Below are 6,230 nucleotides of genomic sequence, written 5' to 3'. Positions count from 1 at the left end.
ATGGTGGCACACGCCTTTAATCCCAGCACTCGGGAAGCAGAGGCAGGCGGATTTCTGAGTTCGAGGCCAGCCTGGTCTAGAGAGTGAGTTCCAGGGCAGCCAGGGCTACACAGAGAAACCCTGTCTCGAAAAACCAAAAAAAAAAAAAAAAAGAAAAGAAAAGAAAAGAAAAAAGAAAAGAAAAAAAGAACTTAAGATCATCCAGTTCAGTCAGAATCTGTGTCTGGAGACTCCACCACCCACACTGTTCAACAATCATCTGTGTGGATGTACCTGAAGTGATTCGCTTATGAAACGGTTTGCTGCTGTGGGAGTCCTGTCAGTGGGGTCTGTGGGTTACATTTACACAACATAATTCTTACTGCGAATTTTGTTCCTGACTCAGCCAGTGTAGTAGTGAGCTAGGATCTGAGAGGAACTGTGTAGTGTCCTCACCTTCCTGAGACTTGTGTACTGTAGACATTTTGGTTTTTAAAAAAGTAAGAATCAGCCAGGCATGGTGGCACACGCCTTTAATCCCAGGAGTTCGAGGCCAGCCTGGTCTACAAAGTGAGTTCCAGGACAGCCAGGGCTATACAGAGAAACCCTGTCTCGGAAAAAAAAAAAAAAAAAGTAAGAATCATGTCACTCAGCAAATTTGTATTCAAACCAATACATCTCGGCTTGACTAAAAAGGCTGAGATAATAGCTTCCCCAAAGTATTGAAGCCCATCCTGTGTAGATATTATACTCACCATATCCACTCATTTATATTTTCTCATTCCTTTCTTTTTTTTCTATGAAACAGGGTTTGTATATAACTCAAGCTAGCCTGGATCTATCAGCATACCTCACGCAAGCCTTGAACCCTCATCTGCCTCTGACTCCAAATACTGAGAATACAGACTTGTGTGAAGCACTTTAAAACAAATCAGAATTCTACAATTATTCTGATCTACATATGTATTTAAATATTTACTCTTTTCATCATCTCGGGGATGTTTTCTGGTGTTCCTTCTCGGTATTTCTTTCCCTTGGGACCCAGGGACTGCTCTGGTTTTTGTTTTGTTTGGGCTTTTGTTTAATTGATTGACTGACTGATTTAGACAGAGTCTCATGTAGCCGAGGCTAGTTTCAAATGTCAGATTTTCTATGTAGTAGATGTGTGCTTGAATTCCTAATTCTCCTCACCCCTAAATCTAGAGATAACTGGTATGTACCTCCCCACCTACCTCACATCTGAATACTGACAGCAACTTTATCATCCAGTGTTATCAAACCCAGCTCTCAGGAGGCAGAGGCAGAGGCAGAGGCAGGTGGAGGTCTGAGAGTTTCAGTCCAGCCTGGTTCACATAGAGAGTTTCAAGCCAGACGAATCTACACAGTAAGAACCTGTCTTTTAAAAATAGTATAAGTAATACACTGTTATGTATGATGGAAATAACTAAGCATTAGTATCTATTACAATAGGACACACCTCCCCCAAAATGAGTCCTTCATCAAGAATGACATCTGAGATTCTCTGTAACCACGTGTGTCCCCTTACTTATGAGAAACTGTAAGGGAGCTCGTGTCAACTCTGGTTGGGATCAGGTTCTCACTGCGTGGGAATGGAACCGGAAGGAGCAGGCTGTGACATGCTCTGTGCAGCTGATTCTGCATCACCAGCTGACCATTCACCGTGTTCAGGGTGAGGGAGTTGTCCAATACAGAAGCTCTGAGAAAACCTGGGAGAAACTGCCTAAGAGCAGGCGACTTCTCCATGCTTTTAGTCTCACGTCTGCAGTTTGTAGGTGACCTGCCAAGGACCAGCCTCAGTCCTTCCCAGGGTCTTGAGAACAGAGGATTGGGACAGAATGAAATCAGAGTCTCAGGCAAGGAGGCAGATGCAAGCTGACAGGTGACCCATTGTTGTTCTGAGGCTTCGCTTGGAGACAGCTTGCAGTCTGTCTGTCTGTCTCTGTCTCTCTCTCTGTCTCTCTCTGTCTCTCTCTGTCTCTGTCTCTCTCTCTCTGTCTCTCTGTCTCTCTCTCTCTCTCTCTCTGTCTCTCTCTCTCTCTCTCAGGTTCTCTCTGAGTTCACCTCAGTCTTTTATTGGTTACACACTTCCTTGTTATACAATAATACATAATCAAAAATCTTTCCATTATTTTCCTCAAACCCATTATTTTTTCCGTAAAGCCTCATGTAACTATGTCACCAGAAAGCACAATGTACACATAAAGTCACAGTTCATTGTCTGCAAAAGCAAGTTATATATTAACTTTTAACTCTGAGAAAAGCCTCCAAATCATAGGTCACCTGGACATAAATGTGTGGCTACAGTGTTAGCATGAGAACAGGAAGGTGCTGAACAACGTTAATATTCTTAGCTTTGTCTAAATTTGCCAAATCTTTTCCTCCAGCTTGTTGAGCATCCAAATATCGGCTTCCACAGAGATTTTCAAACTCTTTTCCACACGAAATATTAATTTCCCTTCAGTTTCCCCTAAGAGTCCTTCAGAAGCCCAAATTCTGTCTCGTAGAGCTTGTGTCCTAGGCAGGCAATGTCAGAGGGTCAAATCAGCATGTTCCAGTCTCTCTCTCTCTCTCTCTCTCTCTCTCTCAGGTTTTCTCTCTCTGAATTCACCTCAGTGAATATTGGTTACACACAATAACCAATTGTTATTTGTTGTGTGTAACCCTAAATCCTAAATCATCATCTTCCAGTTCTGCAGTGGCTGGCGAGTGCAGGTTGGGTACAGTGGGGGCTGGGACACCATACGTAATTTCAAAGGAGGTGAGTCCCATCTCCTAAGGCTAATATAGTTAAGGTCTCTTTTAATGTTCTATTCATCCTTTTGACCTGTCCTGCACTTTGGGGTCAGTATGCACAATGCAAACTCCAATCTGCCCCAATAAACTTCACAACACCCTGACTTACCTTGGACACAAATGTCAGTTCACTGTCTGACCCTATCATATGCAGAAATCCATTCCTGGGTAAGATTCTCCAGCAATTCCTTGGCCACTACCTTTGCTGTTTCAGCCTTAGTTGGGAACGCCTCTGTCCACCTGGAGAAAATGTCCACAAACGCCAGCAGCTACGTATAGGTAAACAAATACTCAAATGCCAGTTGCTGCACCATCCAGCTCTTTTTTAAAATGTCATTTATTTTATGTGTACGTGTGTTTGCCTGCATGTATGTGTACCAGGTTGTACTGGCGTCCTTGGGGCATCAAATCCCTGGAACTGGAGTTATTGTTGTGAGCTTCCATGTGGGTACTAGGAATCAAACTGGGGTCCTCTGGAAAAGCAGCCAGTGTTCTTAATCAATGAGCTAGCTCCCTGACTCCTGAACTGCTGGCTTCTTGAAGGAGGTCTTGTCCTAATTGAGAGTCTGGAAGAATTCTTAGTCTAAAGAATTGCTTTGGCTTTATTACTGTGTGAACCACCTTTATAGCCATCATGATTTGCAGCAAAATGTCACATATGTTTCTGGGGGCTTCTAGAACCACGTGATTTATGGACAGAAAATTTCCAGATAGCCAAGTTCTTACAGCCACTGGCACTTACTGGGGTTTGCGTTCAGGGAATAACATGGGTGTGCCCCATTGCCTCACAATAGTGCTACAAGCTGGTGACTAAGCCACAGGTTTTGAGTAGACATATCAGAGGCAAACTGTAGCAGAGATACAATGGAAAAACACAACCCAGTACTTGTATCGGAACACCCATGGTAGCACCAATTGTGAGAGTTAGAAAGTGCCAGCAACCCAAGGGCCCATCCTCTGAGGACCCAATAAATACAATGGGAGTGTGTCGCCCAGGGAGCTGCAGCTTGGCAAGCAGATACAGGCTCCAGCAGGGAGGGAGACACTCACCCATCCCACTGCCACCCACAGTCCAGAATGCCTAAAACTGTGAACACAGGAAATAAATTGTGGCTGCCTGGAAGAAGGGTGGGAGGCAGGGCGGGGTTATAAGTAGCTTCAGGACTTCTGTTGGGCTATGATGTGTTCTGAAATTAGCAAACACCCAGCTCTTCAGCTACACAAAACAAACTGCACACTTAGGATGGGTAAGCTTGTAGGATACAAATCCTAGGGAGGCAAGCATGTCACGGACCTCCTGGGCTTAATCAGATGGTGAGAGTGCAAGTCAAGTCCATGCTGACCCTTGCTCTCCAGCAGAAGTTCAGGTAGTGGACAGGCTTGGGAGGGCACTCCATCCTGGGAACAGAATGGGAGAAGGGAAAAGCAGGTCCAGGAATTGTCCCCAGGGAGGGAGCCCTGGGGGATGAGAGTGGGCAGGCACAGCTGTGAAAGGCCCTCCAGTGCTACTTCAGGGGGGGTAGCACTGCCTATCCTGAGAGCAACTGGGCAGCAGAACATAGGGTTGGGAGCCATATAGAAATGTTAAAACCAAAGGCCAGGGCGGGGGGGGGGGGTCATCACGTGGGCAGCTGCTTCAGGATACCGGGTAAGAAGCTGGTCCACAGTGGCTCTACCGAAGCAGTGTGAATTGAACACTAGGAAGAATGTGGGAGTGGCTCCTAAGCCTGAGCACAGGCACGTGGTGAGGATGGCCCTCCTGTAGGATGACCCCAGGAGAGGATGATGTCACTGAGATAGGCTGGGACAGCTTGGAACTTATGCTGATTTCTGAATCAGGAGTTCTGAAGGGAGGCCATGATAGAAGCATTTTAGAATGGCCAGGAAACACCAACTAAATATTCTGAGGTATTGGTAAGATGTCTTACCTCAAATTATAGTGAAAGTCCCCGGAAACAGGAGAGACCCTCACTTGAGCCCCAGGATGACGCGATGCCCAAGAACTCACGAGAGACTGGTCTTGATGCAAACAGCAAGATGTTTAATCGGGAAAGGCCAGTGCACTGGGGAGGACTTGTATCCCACACAGGGGTAGAGGAGTCCACAACGAGCTAAAAGGGTAAGGGGCTGCCGGGCAGTGGTGGCACACGCCTTTAATCCCAGCACTTGGGAGGCAGAGGCAGGCCGATTTCTGAGTTCGAGGCCAGCCTGGTCAACAGAATGAGTTCCAGGGTAAGGGGCTTACAAAGGCAGAAACTGCAAACACCTGGCATTGGGCTATAGCATTTGGCAAGCCTAACGGGTTCAAGGAACGGTTGGAATACTCTGTATGAACTTTTCCTGAAACAAAGGAGCAAGTTAAACTTCTGCTTTGTGGTTAGTGCAACCTGGAACAATGGGGCGAGTTAAACTTTCACTCCCTGCCATTAGTGAGGTCTATTTTGGACACAAGTCTAGGGGCTTACATAATTTTTAACTATTCTCTCTCACGATCTTCCAATGGAACCAGAATCTTTGGGGCAGAGGCTGGGGTCTATTGAAAACTGCCCTCGTGTGTGCGCGCGCGTGTGTGTGTGTGTGTGTGTGTGTGTGTGTGTGTGTGCGCGCGCGCGTGTCTACCATACTTTTTTTGAAACATAGTCCCTCACTAGACAAATTCATCTAGAACTGGCTGTCCCACCTCAGGGATTCCCCTGCCTCCACCTCCCTGGTGTTGGAATGACAGTGTGCAGCATGCGCCTATCTTCTTATGTAAGTCGTAGGAGATCAAAATCAGGGCTTCACGCTGGCACAGCAAGCATTTTTCAGTGACTGGACCATTTCTGCAGCATATGTCTTGATTCTTAGCAAGTGCCCCAGGTGGGTTTGACCTGGTCTGGTCGTGTTGGGGGAAAAATACAAATTGAGGGGCTTCTGTTACATCAGGATAGTCTTTCCTGGGGCTGGAGAGATGGCTCAACCAGTAAGAACACCGACTGCTCTTCCAAAGGTCCTGAGTTCAAACTACCCATAATGAGATCTGATGCCCTCTTCTGGTGCATCTGAAGTCAGCTACAGTGTACTTATATATAATAATAAATAAATCTCTGGGCCTGAGTGAGCAGAGTTGTCCAGAGAGAGTGGGCCGACCAGAGTGAGTGGAGTGAGCAGAGGTCCTAAAAAAAAACTCAATTCCCAACAACCACATGAAGGCTCACAACCATCTGTACAGCTACAGTGTACTCACATACGTAAAATAAATAAATAATGCTTTTTTGTTTTTTTCGAGACAGGGTTTTTCTGTATAGCCCTGGCTGTCCTGGAACTCACCCTGTAGACCAGGTTGGCCTCGAACTCAGAAATCCGCCCGCCTCTGCCTCCTGAGTGCTGGGATTAAAGGTGTGCGCCACCACGCCCAGCTTAAATCTTTTTTTTTAAAGGAAGGAAGGAAGGAAGGA

The sequence above is a fragment of the Mus pahari genome, chromosome 10 (genome assembly GCF_900095145.1).
Source record: "Mus pahari chromosome 10, PAHARI_EIJ_v1.1, whole genome shotgun sequence".
NCBI lineage: Eukaryota > Metazoa > Chordata > Mammalia > Rodentia > Muridae > Mus > Mus pahari.
Note: the sequence above shows the minus strand (reverse complement) of the source record.